The 18,656-nt window shown below is 37.5% G+C and overlaps 1 pseudogene; it reads left to right on the top strand.

The window, feature by feature from the left end:
• The first annotated feature begins 5,956 nt into the window (after positions 1 to 5,956).
• LOC119242670 (olfactory receptor 2T4-like) lies at positions 5,957 to 6,907 on the top strand (annotated as a pseudogene).
• Positions 6,908 to 18,656: the final 11,749 nt, after the last annotated feature.

Genomic DNA, 18,656 nt, shown 5'->3' on the forward strand with positions numbered 1-18,656 from the left:
AGAAAGACTAATTATAATAAAGTAAATATCAAAATCAACAGGAAGCTATAAACCAGAGACTCATTATGGGGGTGGGGGGGATGGGAGGAGGGGAGGAGGGATTAAGGTCAAAACAAGGGGGGTGGGGATTGTATAGGGAATATAACCAAGATGAAAATGCATAAATTGTGCAAAAATGAAAAAGGATATAAAAAGTATATTAAAAAATACACTCAGCCACCTACATCTTGTGAGCAAACACACACCCTGGTCTGCGCCATGGAGGACCCTTACTCCAGGCCTCCAACCACACATGCAAAATGCATCCACTCTGTTCAGCCACAAGAATCTTTGGAGCATACCTGTGCAGCATCTTGGGATGTGCACTACACCAGCTCTATATCAGCAATCTTTAACAATCACTCAGTAAGCACCGTAAGCACCTGTGACCATACGTTTAGCCACCCAAACTTTGTCTTCTTATGTACAAATAATAAACTAGAAATAGAAGAAATTAATAAAGCCATTCTATTTATAATCTCATCATAAAAAATTAAAGGAGCTCCCTGGTGGCCTTGGGGTCACTGTCACCACTATGTCCTGAGCTCCATCCTCAGCCAAGTTGCTGACCCACATGACACAGCAGTCCTTTCCTGTCTCGCCCACAGTTCCCTCAGCAGTGTATTTTGGTTGATCCTCCTGTTCTTCTCCCACTCTGTCTTTGGTGAATCCTCTCACCCCCATCCCACACAACTCTAAAGGAGAAAAATAAATCTCAGATAATTTCACTTATATGTGGAATGTAGAGAAATGAAGCTAAGGAACATTCAACAATAAGCCAAAACACAAACTTGAAACTTGACTACAGAACTGAGGTAGTCTGAGGGAAAGGTGAAAGCGGGAGCAAAGAGCGGAGGGTCCCAATGGATTCTCGTGGAGAATAACCAAGGTGTAGATGATGGGTGTGGTGTGATAAACATTTAAAGATGTGGGAACCTGTACATCTAAATCACATGCAGTTTTTTAAAACAGTGTTATCTTAAATTGCAATTTTAAAATAAATAAAAGTATGATGTAACAAAAAATAAATAAATAAAAACTAGTAACTAAAACTTTCTATTGGCTTATTGAAGATTAAAGACCCTGTATATGGGCCTTCCCTGGTGGCACAAGCTGTTGAGCGCTGTGCTGTGAAGCTGTCCGCAGCCTCTGCAGCACCTGTTCGATCCCGGCCGGCCAGCAAGGATCCCACATGGCATGCAGACGAGAAATTATGTTCTTGACATGGTCTCTTACTGACCATTTCTTTAATTCTTGAAATTATTTCCTCAATTATTTATCATCTACTTTTGTGATAAAAGCTAAATGCAGTTTTCTTTTTGAAATTCTTACTATAACCCTTATTTAATCTAGTACATAAGAAAATACATTTTCAATTTATAATTTTGTTAGAAAAAATATGTAATATACATTATTGGAGGATGTGCTTGCTTTCTTAAGACTGAAATGTTACAGAAGAAGAGTGATTTTAACATGAAGGGGATTATTTCTGTGACTTAGAACACTGAAATAAATGTCTTAACCATATGCATGTTCATATGTTGAAACCAGTAGGTGACCAAACATCCAAATTGCAAACTTTGGGTGGCACACTTTGCCCAAATGATCTGTGGCAAAGTTACAGGTTGCGTGTCTCACACCTGATTGATATAAAATCCTCTCTCAATGTAATTTATTATATTAGGTATTCTCCACAAAAAACTTGATTTTTAAAATCTGTAAATGGATAAAATAAATACCTCATAGACTCCTGGGGATGATTATTTGTGGTGCAGCATTAAACACTTGTTGGAAAACTTCAATTACAGATTCATTGTTATTCTGCCACCAAATCTACCAGTGTTTTCCCAAGGTAAGCATGCACTTAGATGTTCACATTAATCTCAAACAGTTAAATAAGGAACATATAGAATAAACAGTTGCCTGACAGAACCTATACCATCCCTTGTCTGTGTGATGTTAAGTGTGGCTTCATCATAGTCATCTCTATTTATCAAAGTATATTATGGTTTCTCAGATCCAGTGAGAAACCCCTGCTCTCCCTCCATTCACCCAGCAAACAGCTACATGGTTTTCAATAATACTGATTCCTGCACTCCCTGTTCTTTGTTTCACTTTGAACCCAAACATAGTCTAGGCTAGCAGATGTGTTGGATATATATATAAAGACACCAAAATCATTCATTGTGTTCTCTACTGTTTCAGAAAACCAGAACATGAGTCAATCACAAGTTGAATATCATAATTAGGCGTCTGAATTATTACAATGTAGAATCCATTTCAAACGTGGAAATTCTTCCTAAACTATCTATGAATCACAACCACTTCTAAAATGTTCCCATAAAGAGGAGCCAATATTTCTCCTTTTGGTGAGAACTGTGAAATTTAGCATTTAACTCATCAAAAATTGAAAAACTTCATTCTTTTGCACTTAGCAACTCAGTTTTCCCAGCACCATTTATAGAACAAACTTTCTTTGCTCCATTGCATATTCTTTTCTCCTTTGTCAAAGATTAGTCGACTGTAAATCTGTGGGTTTATTATGGATTTTCTGTTTGGTTCCATTGGTCTGTATGTCTGTTTTTGTTCCAATACCATACAATTTTGATTATTATGGTTTTGCAGTATAGATTGAAATCTGGGAGTGTGATGCCTCCATTCCCTTCTCTTTTTTGTCAGTAGAGCTTTGGCAATTCAGGGGCACAAAAACCAACTCAAAATGGATTAAAGAACTAAACATAAGAACTGAAACCATAAAATATATAGAAGGTAACATAGGTGAAATACTACATGACAGGCACGTCAAGAACCTCTTTACAGACACATCAACCAAAGCAGTGATGATGAAGGCAAAGATAAACAGCTGGGACTACATCAAATTAAAGAGCTTCTGCACAGCAAAAGAAACAATAATCTGAAAACAAAGAGAAACCCCACCGACTGGGAGAAAATTTTTGCACAAAAAAAAAGGGCAGAAGAGCTAAAAAGAAACTTCTCCAAAGAGGAAATGCAAATGGCCAACAGTCATATGAAAATATGTTTAACATCACTTGTAATCAGGGAAATGCAAATCAAAACTACAATGAGATACCATGTTACACCAGTGAGAATGGCACATATTAAAAAAACTAGCAACAACAAATGTTGGCGAGGATGTTGAGAAAAACAAACTCTCCTACATTGCTGGTGAGAGTGCAAATTGGTCCAACCACTATGGAAAGTTGTGTGGAGATTGCTCAACCTGCTATAGATGGAGCTTACATATGATCCAGCGATTCTACTCTTAGGTATTTACCCAAAGGACACAGAAACATTAATTCAAAAGGGCACCTGCACCCCTGTGTTTATAGCAGCAGTATTTACAATAACTAAGTTATGGAAACAACCCAAATGCCCAAAAAAAGATGACTGGATCAAGAAGATGTGGTATATATACACAATGGACTATTACTCATCAATCAAAAAAGACAAACTCATGCAAATTTGCAGCAAATTTGGATGGAGCCGGAAAGGATCATGCTCAGCGAAATAAGCCAGAAAGAAAAAGAAAAATACCAGATGATCTCACTCATAGCAGGAACTTAGAAAACCTAATTAAGGGACCAGGAAAAAGACTAATTATAACAAAGAAGAAATCAAAATCAACATGCAACTATAAACCAGAGACACACTATGGTGGGAGGGAGTGGAGAGGGTCATAAAGGTGGGATTCAGGTCAAAATAAGGGGGGTGAAATTTTATGGGGATTATAACCAAAAATGAAAATGCATACATTGTGCAAAAATGAAAAATGATGTAAGGATTATATAAAATAAAATATATTAAATACAAAATTGAAAAACTGCAATGATTTAATCTTTGTAAGAGAAAATGTAGAGAAAGTTATTTTCATTTCTTAAGAAATGTCAGATGTAAGTTATGTCTACTGATATTTTTTTTTAAGATTTATTTATTTATTTATACAAGCACTGGGTATAGTCAGAAGTGCGGGAGGGTGAGAGAATTCACCAGAGTCAGAGCGGGTTGCAGAACAGGCAGACTGATGAAGCACACTGCTGAGGGGAGCAGCGGGCATGGCAGGAGAGGTCTGCGTGACATGTGGGACCCTCCCTGGTGGCTGGGGATCGAAATAGCGATGCAGAGGCTGCGGGCAGCTTCACAGCCCAGTGCTCAACTGCTGTGCCACCGGGGAGGCCCTCTACTGATCTTTCTTATTTCTATTGGAATTGTATTAAATTTCTACCTTTAACATATTTATGTGATACATGTATATATGATATATACACATATATATTTGTATGTATATAGATATATATCATATATACATGTATCACATAAATATGTTTATATATATGTATGTATGTGTGTGTATGTGTGTGTGTATATATATGTAGATATATAAAGTTTCTCCCTGAGTAGATGACTGTAACTCCTTAAGTATAATCAAGTCTACTATGACTTTGATTTTTTTCAGTGTCTAACACAGATGCAGGCTACAACCACCATAGAGGAGTCAGGAGAGAATTGGAGTGAGAGATATCTCATTGTGGTTTCGTTGTGTTTTCTGCACCTGATTTTCATGAAAGATTAATTGCTATGTGCATTTAAACTGATAGCATTCGGAGAAATAATTAGTATTGCCTGAAAACTATCAGTGACCATATAAATCCAAGTTTCACCCTGATATTTAGATTGATAAGAAGATAATTCATATACTGGGCATGAACAAGATGAGATCGTCTGCCTGAAACATGGTTAAATAAGAAATATGTATATTGTTATTTATATATCCATGTATATATTTACTTAAACTATATATTTATATAAAATAAGTAAGTATACACCTATATATACATATGTAAATGCAACAAACTATTGGGGAAATTAGAAATGATCATGTTCAAATACCAATATGTTTAAGTATTCAAATAAATACCAAAACTGGAAAATTAAAGTAATATATCTCATATCATAAGACAATTATAGTACATGCCATCTCTTACATACATTCTGCACAAAAATTCAGGTAGATATTAACTCTTTAATTTAATGGGATATGTATTTATTTTCTGTAACTGAGAAGGTTCTAAGCATTTTCAACATTTTTCCCTAAATAAACTTCACTATACCTGACAGAAAGAATTATTTTTATCCTCTTTTTAAGAAGACCAGATAATAAAACCTTGGACAGTGAGTTTTTTCCACGTCTGCAGTCAGTTGAGATTTGGGCTCCTTACCATATGCCCCTCAGGTCTCAACAGGAATAATCACAATGTGAGGAACCTGGCAAACTATTGGGAGTGTGTGACTTAAGCACACCACAATAGAGCCTCACATACCAGTTATGAAAGCTATGATTTAAATATGTGTGTAGATTTTTGTCCCAATTGTATATCAGTTGCTTTCTAAATCCTTCTTACATTGATACACACTCAAGATTTTTATAAGATTCCAGTTGGGTTCTCAAAATAAGAGGTTAGTTAAATTTGTATTTGTAGAACAAAAACTTTGGAAATTAAATTTTAATTTCTTTTTTCATTATTTTTTGTGTTTCTTAAGTAAGCACTCTGCAAATACATATTTTCAATATATATGTTGATGGATGATATATTTTATTAAGTTTTCTCATGACCTTAGCTTGGCAATATCAGTATGTTACACACTATTTTGACACAGTTGTGGTATATTCAACCTGGTAAATTTTAAATTAGAAGTGGTTGATACTCTCAGTGTCCCCATGGATATGGAATGTCTCCTGATTAGTACAATCAGTTTGGTAAATTCAAAAACTATGTACATACATATTCACATGCAGCTCAGTGAACATTCATTCATTCATTTCAGGGGGAAGCATGCCCTGAATGACAATTATCCTCAAAGCTCTCCTTGGAAATCTAGATGAAACGTCATGGAAAACATGAATTCGGGGGCCAACAACACTGGACAGTCTGATTTCATCCTGGTGGGACTCTTCAGTCAATTCAAACACCCAGCTCTCCTTTGTTTGATCATTTTTGTGATTTTCCTGGTGGCTTTGTGTGGAAACACCATCCTGATCCTACTGATATACACTGATGTCCGCTCCACACCGCCATGTACATTTTCATCAGCCAGTTATCTCTCATGGACATGACATACATTTCTATCACTGTGTCTAAGATGCTCATTGACCAGATCATGGGTGTGAATAAGATCTCTGTCCCTGAATGTGGGATACAGATGTTCCTCTATGTGACATTAGCAGGTTCAGAATTCTTCCTTCTAGCCACCATGGCTTATGACCTCTATGTAGCCATCTGCCACCCCCTTCGCTACCCTGTCCTCATGAACCATAGGGTGTGTCTCCTCCTAGCATCTGGCTGCTGGATTCTGGGCTCAAGGGATGACTTTTTGTTCACACCCATCACCATCACCTTCCCCTTCTGTCTATTCCATTAAATTCATCATTTCTTTTGTGAAGTCCCTGCTGTACTGAAGCTCTCCTGCTCAGAACCTCCCTCTATGAAATTTCATGTACCTGTGCTGTGTCCTCATACGCCTCATACCTGTGATGGTCATTTAAAGCTCCTACTACTTTATCCTCCTCCACATCCACAGGATGAATTCAGCAGAGGGCCTGAAGAAGGCCTTTGCCACTTGTTCCTCACATATGACTGTGGTCATTCTTTTTTATGGGCCTGTCATTTTCACTTACATGGTCCCCAACTCCTACCATACCCCTGAAAAGGACATGATGGGGCCTGTCTTTTACACCATTCTCACTCCTGTGCTGAACCCTTTAATATACAGTATCTAGAATAAGGATGCTATGGGGGCTCTGAACAAAATTTTGAATGTGGGACCTGTCTTGCAAGAAACTATAAAATAGAAAAATTCTGATATTAATGTGATTTTCCTTCTTTCTACAATCTTACAGTTATAATACTATACTATGACAGCATTGCTCTTTATTCTTCAATCAAGGTGCCTCATCTCATTTTACAACTTTTAGGATTTACTTACCTGTGCTAGAAAACTCTTCAATTGTCTAATCTTTCTCTATTCAAAATTATTATGCAACAATATCTTATTAGAATTTCAATTACTGAAGTTGATAGCTGCACCCAGACTCTGTAGAAGAAGATCCATTAGGAAATTCATAATGAGAACACTTAGAGGAAAAGGTCATGAGATGCTATGAAACTGATTTAAGAGAGAGAGAGAATGACTCCAGGAACATGATTCAATAGTTGGTGTGTGCTGTCTTACTCTTGCTAATGTTATGTAAGTGTAAATTATTTCACATATACAGAAAAAGCATCAGCTTTCCCCCATGTTTGAATTAGAGATTTTATTGTATTTTATAGCACTGTAAGCGACATCTTAAAAAAAAAATTGCTGATTTCAATGTGGTTGTGAATACTGAAATGATCCCATTATCTGCCTACATTTACTTGGGGCTACATTGCTCTACATAACCAACACTGAAGATCAGTGGAGGATAATATTCTGCGCTGTGATATTATTAGGGTACAGAATTTTATAAGGAATTTTAGAAAATATAAACTCAGAATGGACGGTAGATTTAGAGAAGACACCTTGCATATTGACATCTGACTTGAGTTTTGAAGAATGTAATTAGACAAAAGAGGCAGTAAATCAATTATTAAATATTTAATTGATTACATAAACTTATGTTATATTCTAGCCAAAAATTATAGCTAAATAAAATTAAACTATGGATGATATACAGTTGTCATTCCCAAGGAATTCGAGTTTGTGTTTTACTTGTATATACAATTAGATGCTACAAAAGATACAGAATGGATATAGCTTGATACTCATGTACAAAGATAAGGTACAGAGATAAGGACATGACAATTCATCAGATGTATTTATCTCATGTGTGTTTCATCAAAAATAAGGTCTAAGAGGAGACTCAGAGCTCTGTGTTAAAAGGTGACTAGGCATTATTTTCAAATGAGTATAAGAGGTTGGGGCTAAAGTGACAAGATGCCATGGAAAGTGCATAGTATAATCAAAAGCCAGGTGATTGATCAAGTAGGACAGGTGTATTTTCCAATCACTCTTCTTTCCTGCCATGTCTTGTCTTATTGTGACCCAGAGTTTTATAAACTGACTGAAATGATCAGATATTTCAGAATTGTTATATTGGTAATAACCATGGGGGAAGTACACAACTGGAGACAGTGAGATCAGGTGGGCAAGGATGCTGAGCTGAACAATATTAAATTAAATGGAATGGACATGTTTTAACACCAGAGGGGAATGAGGTGGAGTAAGAGGTAGGTATTTTGAATAAGTGAGGGCTTGTTAAGCCTGTTTCCTAAAATCACAGAAACAGTTGCAGATCTACCATTTTCTAATGGACTGTGACCAACTTGGAAAGACTCATTTTCCTTCTTGACATTATGAGCTCATGGTTGTAAAACAAGGCTCATGTAGTATTTTGGTAAACTATGTTTGCATTACATAAAACATAATGAATAATATATGTTCCGTATACATTTAAAGCAAATGACAGTAGTGCATATCATTTGTTAATTTGCTGGACCATAATACAACATGAATTTTAAGGTTATGTTGTAACACCCAAAATATAGGAAAAATATATAAAAATAAAATAAAACAGGAAAAATGAAAATATGGTGTAGGACTATATTCTCCCAAAGTATTTTTTTAAAGCATTTCTTTTTTCTTTTATTTATTTATTTATCTATCTATTTATTTATTTATTTATTTATTTATACAAGCACTGAAAACAGTCAGAAGCACAGAAGGGTGAGAGAATTCATGAGAGCCAGAGCAGGGAACAGAACAGGCAGACCGATTAAGTACACTGCTGAGGGGAGCAGCGGGCGGCAGGAGAGGTCTGTGCGCCATGTGGGACCCTTGCCTTGCAGCCCGGGATCGAACTGGCACTGCAGAGGCTGCGGGCAGCTTTGCAACCCAGTGCTCAACAGCTGCACCACCAGTGAGGCCCCTCCCAAAGTATTTTTAATCAATGTATTTAAACAAATTTTTTTTAACATTTATTTATTTATACATGTAAGAGATGGGGTATAGGCCAGAGGTGTGGAGCATTCGAGTGGATTCACCAGACAGAGTAAGGAACAGATCAGGTGGACTGGCTGAAATACACTGCTGAGGGTGTCAGTGGGTGAGACAGGAGAGGTCTGCTGAACCATGTGGGTTAGCTCCTTGGCCAGGGATCAAAGTCGTGATGCAGTGGCTGCGAATAACTTCACAGTGCCAAGACTCAAACACTTCTTCCACCAGGGAGGCTCCATATTTAAACAAACTTTTAAGAAAATTAATTTATTTTTACATAATGTGTTGAAATTATAATTTTCTATTACCTCCACTAACAAGAATTAACAGTGATGATGCAGTTGTGAAGATTATTTGCCAATTCCATATATTTTCTAATACTGAATTCCTAAACAGGACCTCCCTGGTGACATAGCGGGTTGAGCGCTGCAATATGAAGCTGTCCGCAGCCTCTGCAGGGCAAGTTCAATTCCCTGCAAGCCAGGGAGAAACACACACGGTGTGGCAGACCTCTCCTGTCTCTCCTGCTTCTCCCCTCAGCAGTGTCTTCGGTCCATCTGCCTGTTCTGCTCCCCGCTCTCTCTGGTGAAATTCTCTCACCCTCCCATGCCTCTGACTTGTACCCAGTTCTTGCAAAAAATAATAAAATCTTAAAAAAAATTCCTAAACATAAGGTCTGAGACATCAAGGAAGTAAGGAGGAAGGGGAGGGATGCTAGGGAAGGAGTAGGAATGAGGTGAAGAACACAATGGTCTATGGTGGATTATGGATCTTTGGTGATGGGAGAGTTACAGTGACCACACCTGAAGAGGAAAATCCTATACCATCAAAATATTAACTAGGATGTAAAACAATGGTATTTAATTAAATAAACAAAGAAATAGAACAGACAAACAAAAAATACCTATACATAGAGAAACAGTTACTGCTTGAAATTTCTTGTATCTAAAGTGGAAAAAAAAAGAAACGGAATAGCTGCCGACAATTAGGAGCACTTGCTTAAAGTATCAGACAAACAATACTCTTTCAGGTATATCTGTTCATTGGAGAGAGTAGGTGTTGATGTCTCATACCACATATGTATTTTCTCTAATGTCTGTTTACAGAGAGGATAGGAATTGTCTTATGTATTTTGTTGCTTCCTCATTTGATGAATGCATTTTGATGAGTGTTATGTCTGGTGTATTGTTCCCTTGATCTTTATAAAGTGTCTATCCATGTCTTCTGTCACCTTTTTTAACTGGAAGTCTGACTTCTTTTGGTGGTCATTTCCTTGTAGAATTGTTTTTCAATCCTTTATGTTAAATATGTTTATATTTGGAAGTTAGATGTGTTCCCCAGAAGCAGCAGAAAATTGGATTCTATTTCCTAATCCACATGCTACTCTATGTATTTTCATTGGTAAGTTTAGTTCATTAATTATTAGGGTGATTATTGATAAGTGGAAGTATTTTATTGCCATCATGTTCATCTTTTTGTAGTTCCATTTAATTCCTAATTCAGTCTTTGAATTCCCCTCTTGGTTTAGAGCCTGAGGCTCCTTGTGATATTTCTTGGAGTGTGTGTTTAGTAGTGGCAAATTTCTGAATATTTTTTTTTTTTGAGGAGGTCCTCATTTTTCTGTCAGATAGGAAGGAAAACCTTGCAGGATAAACTAATCTTGGTGCACAGTTTTTGGCTTAGAGTTTTTTTTTTCTTTTTTTTTTTTTTAAATTGTCACGCCATTCTCTTCTCACCCATAGTATTTCTTCAGAGAAGTCTGATGTTATCCTGCCTTTCCTTATAGGTTATCTGTTTTTTTCGTTGTCAGCTTCATCATTGTATTTTCTTTTTTGGACTCTTGGAAACTTGCCATTTTACTGTAGAGTTCCTTTAATTAAGGCAGATTTCTGTCTGTTTAGTTTCCTGGTTGTGTATTTTAATGTGTTTCTTCTAGTGTCGGAAATTTTCTTCAATTATTTTCTTGAATAGCTTTTCAGCTCCCTTCTCTCTCTCTTCTCCTTCTGGGATCCCTTGATTCTTATATTTCCTTTCTCCATTGTATCAGATAGTTCCTAACATGTTTCTTCATTCTTTTTCCTTTTTATCTCTGTCTTTCATGCTTTTTTTTCATATCTTCATCTTTGATATTACTGATTCATTTTATCATATTCTATTCCTGTGGCTTTTACCAAAAAAGTTTACCAACACCATGGAGCTTTTTGCATCCTGCAGTTCCTTTATTTTCTTATTTAAAGTTTCATCTCTATCTTCTGTTTGTTGGTTATGTTTATCAGCATTCTTTCCCTTTCCTATATTTTTTCAGATATCTCTGATCTGTTTTTCTTTCTTTCTTTTTTTTTTTTTGATTTTCTTTATTATGGCAATTCTGAGTTCTTCATCTGACATTAAAAAAAAAAAATTCTTCTGTTTCAGTGTTGTTGGTTCTGAAGATTGACTTTCTTCTTTGGTGTACTGTTTTTCTTGGTGTACTGTTTTTCCTTATTTGACCATTTGTATTTTTCTCTCTCCACTGTTTGCTTTCAGGTTTTCTATGCAATATATGAGGCTATGGACTAGAGTAGCTGTGGCCTTTCCCAGTGCAGGTCTGGGTGAGCATTCTGGATATCTGGTCTGTGGGGGCAATTGGGGCCAGTGGGTGGAAGCTTCAGGGGGCTTTTATACAGATGAGGGTAATACACGTGGCTTACCCTATATTTGTTTTGAGATAAAAAAAGTATGACTTCAACCTTGAGTTATCTCAAACAAAACAAACAAAAGAAAGAAAAAAGATAGAAGGGAAGGAAGGAAGGAAGGAAGGAAGGAAGGAAGGAAGGAAGGAAGGAAGGAAGGAAGGAAGGAAGGAAGGAAGGAAGGAAGGAAGGAAAGAAAGAAAGAAAGAAAGAAAGAAAGAAAGAAAGAAAGAAAGAAAGAAAGAAAGAAAGAAAGAAAGAAAGAAAGAAAGAAAGAAAGAAAGAGAGAGAGAGAGAGAGAAAGAGAGAGAAAGAGAGAGAAAGAGAGAGAAAGAGAGAGAGAAAGCAAGCAATTTACATTTCCTGAGATTGAAAAGCCTGGGAAATTGAGTCCGCAGTTTAAAATATATAAATTTGAGGTGTCAACTTGTCATGAGGCAATATTGGGAAAATTCAAGTCCTGATAAGGGCAATGGAGAGAGCTGAAGCATCTGTTTGGTGGTTTCAGTATGCACTTGGCATTCACAGCCATGATACAGAATGAAGTCCCCATGGAATGAGAGTTTGAAGAGGAAAATTCAAAGACATTTAGGCAAAGGGTAGAGGCCAAGGGGATGGAAGACTTTCCAGAAAGGGTACCAAAAGAACAACCTCTGGTGAAGAAGTAGTAGAAATATAGTAGTATTCTGGAAATTGAATGATGTAGGGTGAAGTAATCCATGATACACACTTCTGATTATTGATCAAGAAAGATAAAGACTGAACATTAATCATTGGATTTGAAAATGCTAATGTCATGTTGGCTTACAGGGCATGTTTGCAGAGGAGCAAGGGGGGACATAGTCTGATGGGAATATATTCAAGATAAAACTGGGAGAGGAAATGTCTCATTAAAAGTGTTTTTTCGGGATCAAGGACTATCAGTGATATTTCATGTCATCCCATATACCCAGAGAGAAATATGTTTCTGTTTTCACAAATTTACTTAAGGCCTGTGGAAGGTCAATTCAGAGGAAAGATTCTGGTGGTTCAACAAATTAGATCCTAATTTTACTAATGAGTTGATTTCCTTATCCTGCAAATTTCTCCTCTGTTCCTTTTCATTGCCACTCTCTCCCCTCTCCTCTAGTGACAAACTCATTGCCTCCCCCAAATTCCTGGAATACATCCACATCTTACTTTCTGGACCTCTATTGCACCCTGTCATGACCATCACTCTACATCCATTCACACACATACTTGTCACAGATGCTAACTATTCCGCATTGTCAGCTTTGCATCCCTCCCTAGAGAGCCCTTTATTTTTTTTTATAGAGGCATGTTTGTTTATTTATTTATTTCTTTATTTATTTACTTGTTTGTTTATACATGCACTGGGTAGAGTCAGAAGCGTGGGAGGGTGAGAGAATTGAACAGAGCCAGAGCGAGGAGCAGAGCAGGCAGAAGGACCCAAGTACACTGCTGAGGGGAGCAGCGGGCGGCAGGAGAGGTCTGCGCGCCATGCGGGACCCTCCTCCAGTGGCCAGGGAGCAGCCGGGGATCGAACCAGCGCCGCAGAGGCTGCGGGCAGCTTCGCAACCCAGTGCTCAACCGCTGCGCCAACTGGGAGGCCCCTAGAGAGCTCTTTATTCTCAGTGTTTTCTTAGCCAAATCCTCTTCTAAAGTCTCCCTTTCCAGGCTGCTCAACCAATTTGTTGTACATCTTCTGACTTGCTAGCAAGACATTGGAAGGCAGAGATGGTGTGGGTCATTTTCCCTCACTTTGACTCCAGCTTTTGCTGGTTTGTCAACTTCAGTGTTTATTTAATGAATGAAGGAACTGCTTTCTCTGGAGCAAATTGTTTCTCTTAAACAGTACAACTCACTGCTATTATGAGTGTTGTTATGTTAAATTTGTGTCAGTCTTGCTACCCTGAGAATAGTCAGAGAGATGAGAGCATTGAAGAATAGCTCTTTATCATCATTTTGTTGATGATGGAGACCTTGAAGCCAAGATTCCAGGCTCTGTATCCACTCACTGGCGTAGGTCAAGACATACCTTCTGTTTCCATGTATATTTCCAGTGGCCATTTGTGATTCTAAACTGTGGAAACACCCTCAGTGGCTTCATAGATGACTCTCTCCTGTCCAGATTTTATCCTATGCAGCCAAGTCCCCTGTTAACATAAGTTGGTTCTCTGTAGAACAACAACTCTCAGCTAAGTAGCCTGGACAGGGTACTTGCTATTCTGGGGTTTCATTATTTGTCCCAGTCATCATTGTTCCTGCTGAGAAGTTACCTCCAGATTTTTTCTGACTGATGCACCTGGAAAGAACCCTGAGATCTGTGATCAGTGCAAGACACTGAGTATCCAAAGCTTTCATACAGGGCAAATGCATGTGTTGGTTTCCTATGTTCCTCCTGCAGCACTAGATGAGAAGAGGTCTCACTCCTGCCTAGACTGGAAAAGGTATTTTTAAATGCCTTAATTATTCTCCTCATTAACCCAATAGTTATTCAGCAGCATGCTGCTCAATCTCCACATGAGGTTTATTTTTTTCCTGTTGTTGATTTCTAGTTTAATGCCAATAGGCTCAAAGATCCTTGATATTATTTCAGTCTTCATTATTTTATTCACACTTATTTTGTGATCCAACTTGTGTCTATCCTGGAAAATTTACCATGTCTATTCAGTTATTTGGAGGGTGCATCCTTCCAGTAATGCCATGTGATCTTATTTCTTACTTAGATTATTGTTTCATTGTTGATTTTATGACCACTTGATCTTTCCGTTGATGTGAGTTATTGAAGTGTTCTACTTCTATTTTGTTGCTGTAAATATCTGCTTCGTTTTTGTTAATAGTTTTATTTTAGTGCTCCACTTTTATCTATAGTTTATATACAAAAGAGAGTATTCCAGGATATAATGTTATTTGCTGGCAGCAGTAACATAGTCAAAATACTCCATTATAAAAACTGCCAGCAAATAACCTTATATCCTGCTGCCTGGTGGGAATACCTTTATAAGTTACCAGATTTTTCCTCTTAGCCCTATTCAGTTTACTTTCTTTATCTAGAACTATTTCTTTTTCCACTACTATTTGTCATGGTGAAGGTCTCCTTACATTTAGGTATCCAGGTGTTCTTTTAACTCCATGGACTGGTATACTTGCTGTCCACACCCCTCCCCTTCTGGGATAACCTTTTTTCTTATGTGGCTTTCTTTTTTTACAAAAAAATATTTATTTTATTTATTTATGCATTCAATTACTGGGGTGTAAGCCAGTGGTACAGGGGTGAGAGGATTCACCAGAGGCAGAGTGAAGAACAGAACAGGAAGATTTACTGAAATACACTGTTGAGGAGAACATCAGGAGAGCACTGTTGGGCCATATGTGGGTTAGTTCCCTGGCTAGGGATGGAACTCAGGTCTCTGCTGTGATTGCACTGAGGCTTAACCTCTACACCACCAGGGAGACCCTTTGTGGCTTTCTTAATTTTGTTGGATTGTTCTCAAATTGTTTCTTCATTTTTTTTTTTAAATTTCAGTTCTTTTTTTTTTCCTTTGGGTCTTTAGTATATTACCACCTTCCAGGTCACTTATTTTATCACCCAATCAATCTCTCAGAGTTTTCTTTTGAGTTTTTTATCTCATTCATTGATCATTCATTGAACTCTATATCAATTGAATTTACTTTTTATTGAAAGTTTAAATATCTACCAGCATTTTTATTTCTGGTTTCACTAATTTACTTTTCTGAATTCTGTTGTATCTCTTTGATTAGCTTTCTCAGTTCTCTTGTATTTATTTGACTTGCCTTCTGAATTCTCTTGTGTTATACGTTGACTTACCATTAAGAGTTTTCTTCTATCTCTTTGAATATTTTTCTGACAACAGTTTTGTATTTTTATATGGGAAAGTGTTTGGAAGGGTCCAGGTGTGGTGTGGATGAGTTGAGGTAGAGCTAGATTGTATCTGTGGCACTTGCAATATCCCTCCTCTTTGGGGTTTGGGATGCAAGACTTGCAAAGAGACAGTGAAAGTTAGAATGCCTCCTCTGCTATAATCTTTATAGGGGACTCAGCCTGTGTGGAATATCCCACGTCCTCCACAATACTTACCCCTCTTTCAAGGATTTGTGCTTCCACACAAACTCCACTCCCCTGTTTCCAGAATCCCTGACTGAGCCACCAGTGTCACCCTACTCCAGATCACAGCTTCCTCTCCCCACCCACCTCCCATTCAAAGAAGTGTCAACCATGTTTAGGTCTGCAGTGGTTTCTACTGTCCAAGAGATAATCAATCCCATTCCTATTTGCAGGACTTTATCTTCAGTGTCCCTCTGCTTTGTTTCTCTATTACCTCACTAAATGGGTCCAGACCCTGCAGTTGCTTCTGCCGGAAACTGTCATATCTATGCCTTTTGATGAGGCCTGACCCACTGCTTGCCAGGGCTTCCCACACCTTGGCTGTTTTATAGGTCCTGTGCTCACTGGGGTCTGTCATACCCTACCACAACAGGGCAATTTACACTTATATATTGTTTTTTGGGTAGACTGCTATGCCACCTGTGGATCACTTCACCTACATAGATATTGGCTTGGTCTATTCCACAGCTCACTGGGCCCACCCCTCTGGATATTGCTTCTAGCATGTGTTATAATTGTTTTTACTTCAGAACGTATTGGCTTTGTTCTGGTGCAATCTAGCTGTGACTATGTGCAAAGATGAGCCTGACTTCTTCATGCTGCCACCAACTTGCCATTCTCTGTCTTGTAATTTTGAAGACTGTCCCTCAGTAGTAGTTTCTCTAATTGTTCCCTCATGATTTAAAATAAGACTATAATTTTTTTAAAGATTTATTTATTTATTTATACAGAACTGGGGTACAGGCTAGATGTGCGGGAGGGTGAGAGGATTCACCAGAGACAGAGCAGGGAACAGAACAGGCAGACTGATGAAATACACTGCTGAGGGGAGCATCGGGCATGACAGGAGAGATCTGCAGTGCCATGTGGGACCCTCGCCAGTGGTCCAGGATTGAACCAGTGCTGCAGAGGTTGGGGAAAGCTTCACAGCACCCCACCCCAAGACTATAAATTTTTACAAGGAAAATAAAACAACTAACTGATGGTGTTTTTGTTCTTTTGTTTGTTTGTTTTGGAACAGGAAGAACAAGATGTTAAAGATGTTAAATTGTTCCATTTTGGTGATCCAAGTCTTGATCACTTGCTTAGGTGTGATCTTTCCAGTTTCTTGCTCTATAGGTGGTATAGCTGTATATGTATGTATGTATGTATGTATCTATCTATCTATCTGTTTATCTATCTATTTATCTATCTATCTATCTATCTATCTATCTATCTGTCTATCTATGTATCTACGCATCTATGTATCTATCTATCTATCTCTCTGAAAGGAATATTCCTCTGCTTGCTTTTATGAACTAGGTCTAGTTTGCTTCCAAGACCCTTCACATGTGTTACTGAGGTCCATTACAGCCTATTTGTGACAGTTCTGACTGCTGGTCCTGTCCAAGGGCTTGCTGAGTTCTGCTTAGGTGCCTACACAGTGAGGATATTCCCAGTTCCTTTTCCAAAGATCACTAAGACCTAAAAAGGCCTTATGTGGTGGGTCTGCATTCAAGACCCTCCCCAGAGCTTGCTGAGGTCTCTGGGGAGTTTACCTTGGTAGATATGCTTGCAAGTCCCATCATGGAGTCCTCTGAGGTCTTTTGAGGTATACTGTCCATGGAAAAGCTTCCAGGAACTATTCCTCTGTCCATGTTTTCAGAGGCCCACTGTGGTGTCTGCTTCCAGATCCAGTTTGTGGCTCTCTGAGGTTTGCTGAGAGCAAATTCTGGTGGGCCTTCTTCCAGTGTCAGTCTGAGAAGTCGATGGGGTCTGCTCAAAAGCTGTCTCATACTAACTTTTAATAGAGAAAAAAGTACCAGTTTCTCTAAACCTGCTCTTTCCTGACCATCATTTATTGATACAATGGTCTGAGATTTCAAGATTGATTTCTGGAAGTAGAATTTAATAATCATAGACTTTGTAAGAAAAAAAAAAACCAAAGTGTATGTAGTATAATAATAATGATAACAGCCACTTGAATACATAAATTCAAAATCTTTATCACAATCAGTCAAATTTATATTTTGTTTACTAATGTGTACATGGTTCCTATTGTAATAGTAGGCACTTAAATTTTTGTGTTGAATGTTTCAGATCAGTAACCTCAATTTTCCAAATCAAATTATGATGTTTATTATATGATATTTAGATGACACGTACCATTTTCTAAGGTCAAAGGAAATTTATCTCAGAACTCATAGCTTGATGTCTGCAGAGAAAAATTGAACATACTAGAAAATGCCAATTGTCTGGTTATATACATGGAGTATAGCATCATGAAGGTAACTTATTGCACTTCTTATCAATATCTACCTTGACTATAGTTCTGTATTCTAATTACTCAAAAATACACACACAACAAAACAAATGAGTGAAAATTTAGATTGTAGTGAGGAAATGATGATAGTGGTGGAGATGATATAGGTCATTTTTTACATATATATGACATATACACACATTTATATATATAAAACAATATACACATGCAATCATACATATCAAAAGAGATAATTTACATAAAGGTATGAAATAGACACATTTCCATAAGTGATATGAAACTTGTCTTGGATGTTATTTGGCAATATAGATTTTTGTGTTTTGATATAGAAATCCCATCTTTTTGAAAACTCTCCCTAATAAGTAGAGTTGCATACACATGTATCTGTATATATCTACTACATTGCTACTCCTAATAGCAAAATATGGACTCAACTAGGGAATTAGTTGCACTTGTTTCTGCTTGTAATTATTTACCATGTGATTATTAAAATCACATTGCA

The sequence above is a fragment of the Talpa occidentalis genome, unplaced genomic scaffold, assembly GCF_014898055.3.
Source record: "Talpa occidentalis isolate TD23 unplaced genomic scaffold, MPIMG_talOcc4v2.1 talOcc4.13, whole genome shotgun sequence".
In the NCBI taxonomy this organism is placed as follows: domain Eukaryota; kingdom Metazoa; phylum Chordata; class Mammalia; order Eulipotyphla; family Talpidae; genus Talpa; species Talpa occidentalis.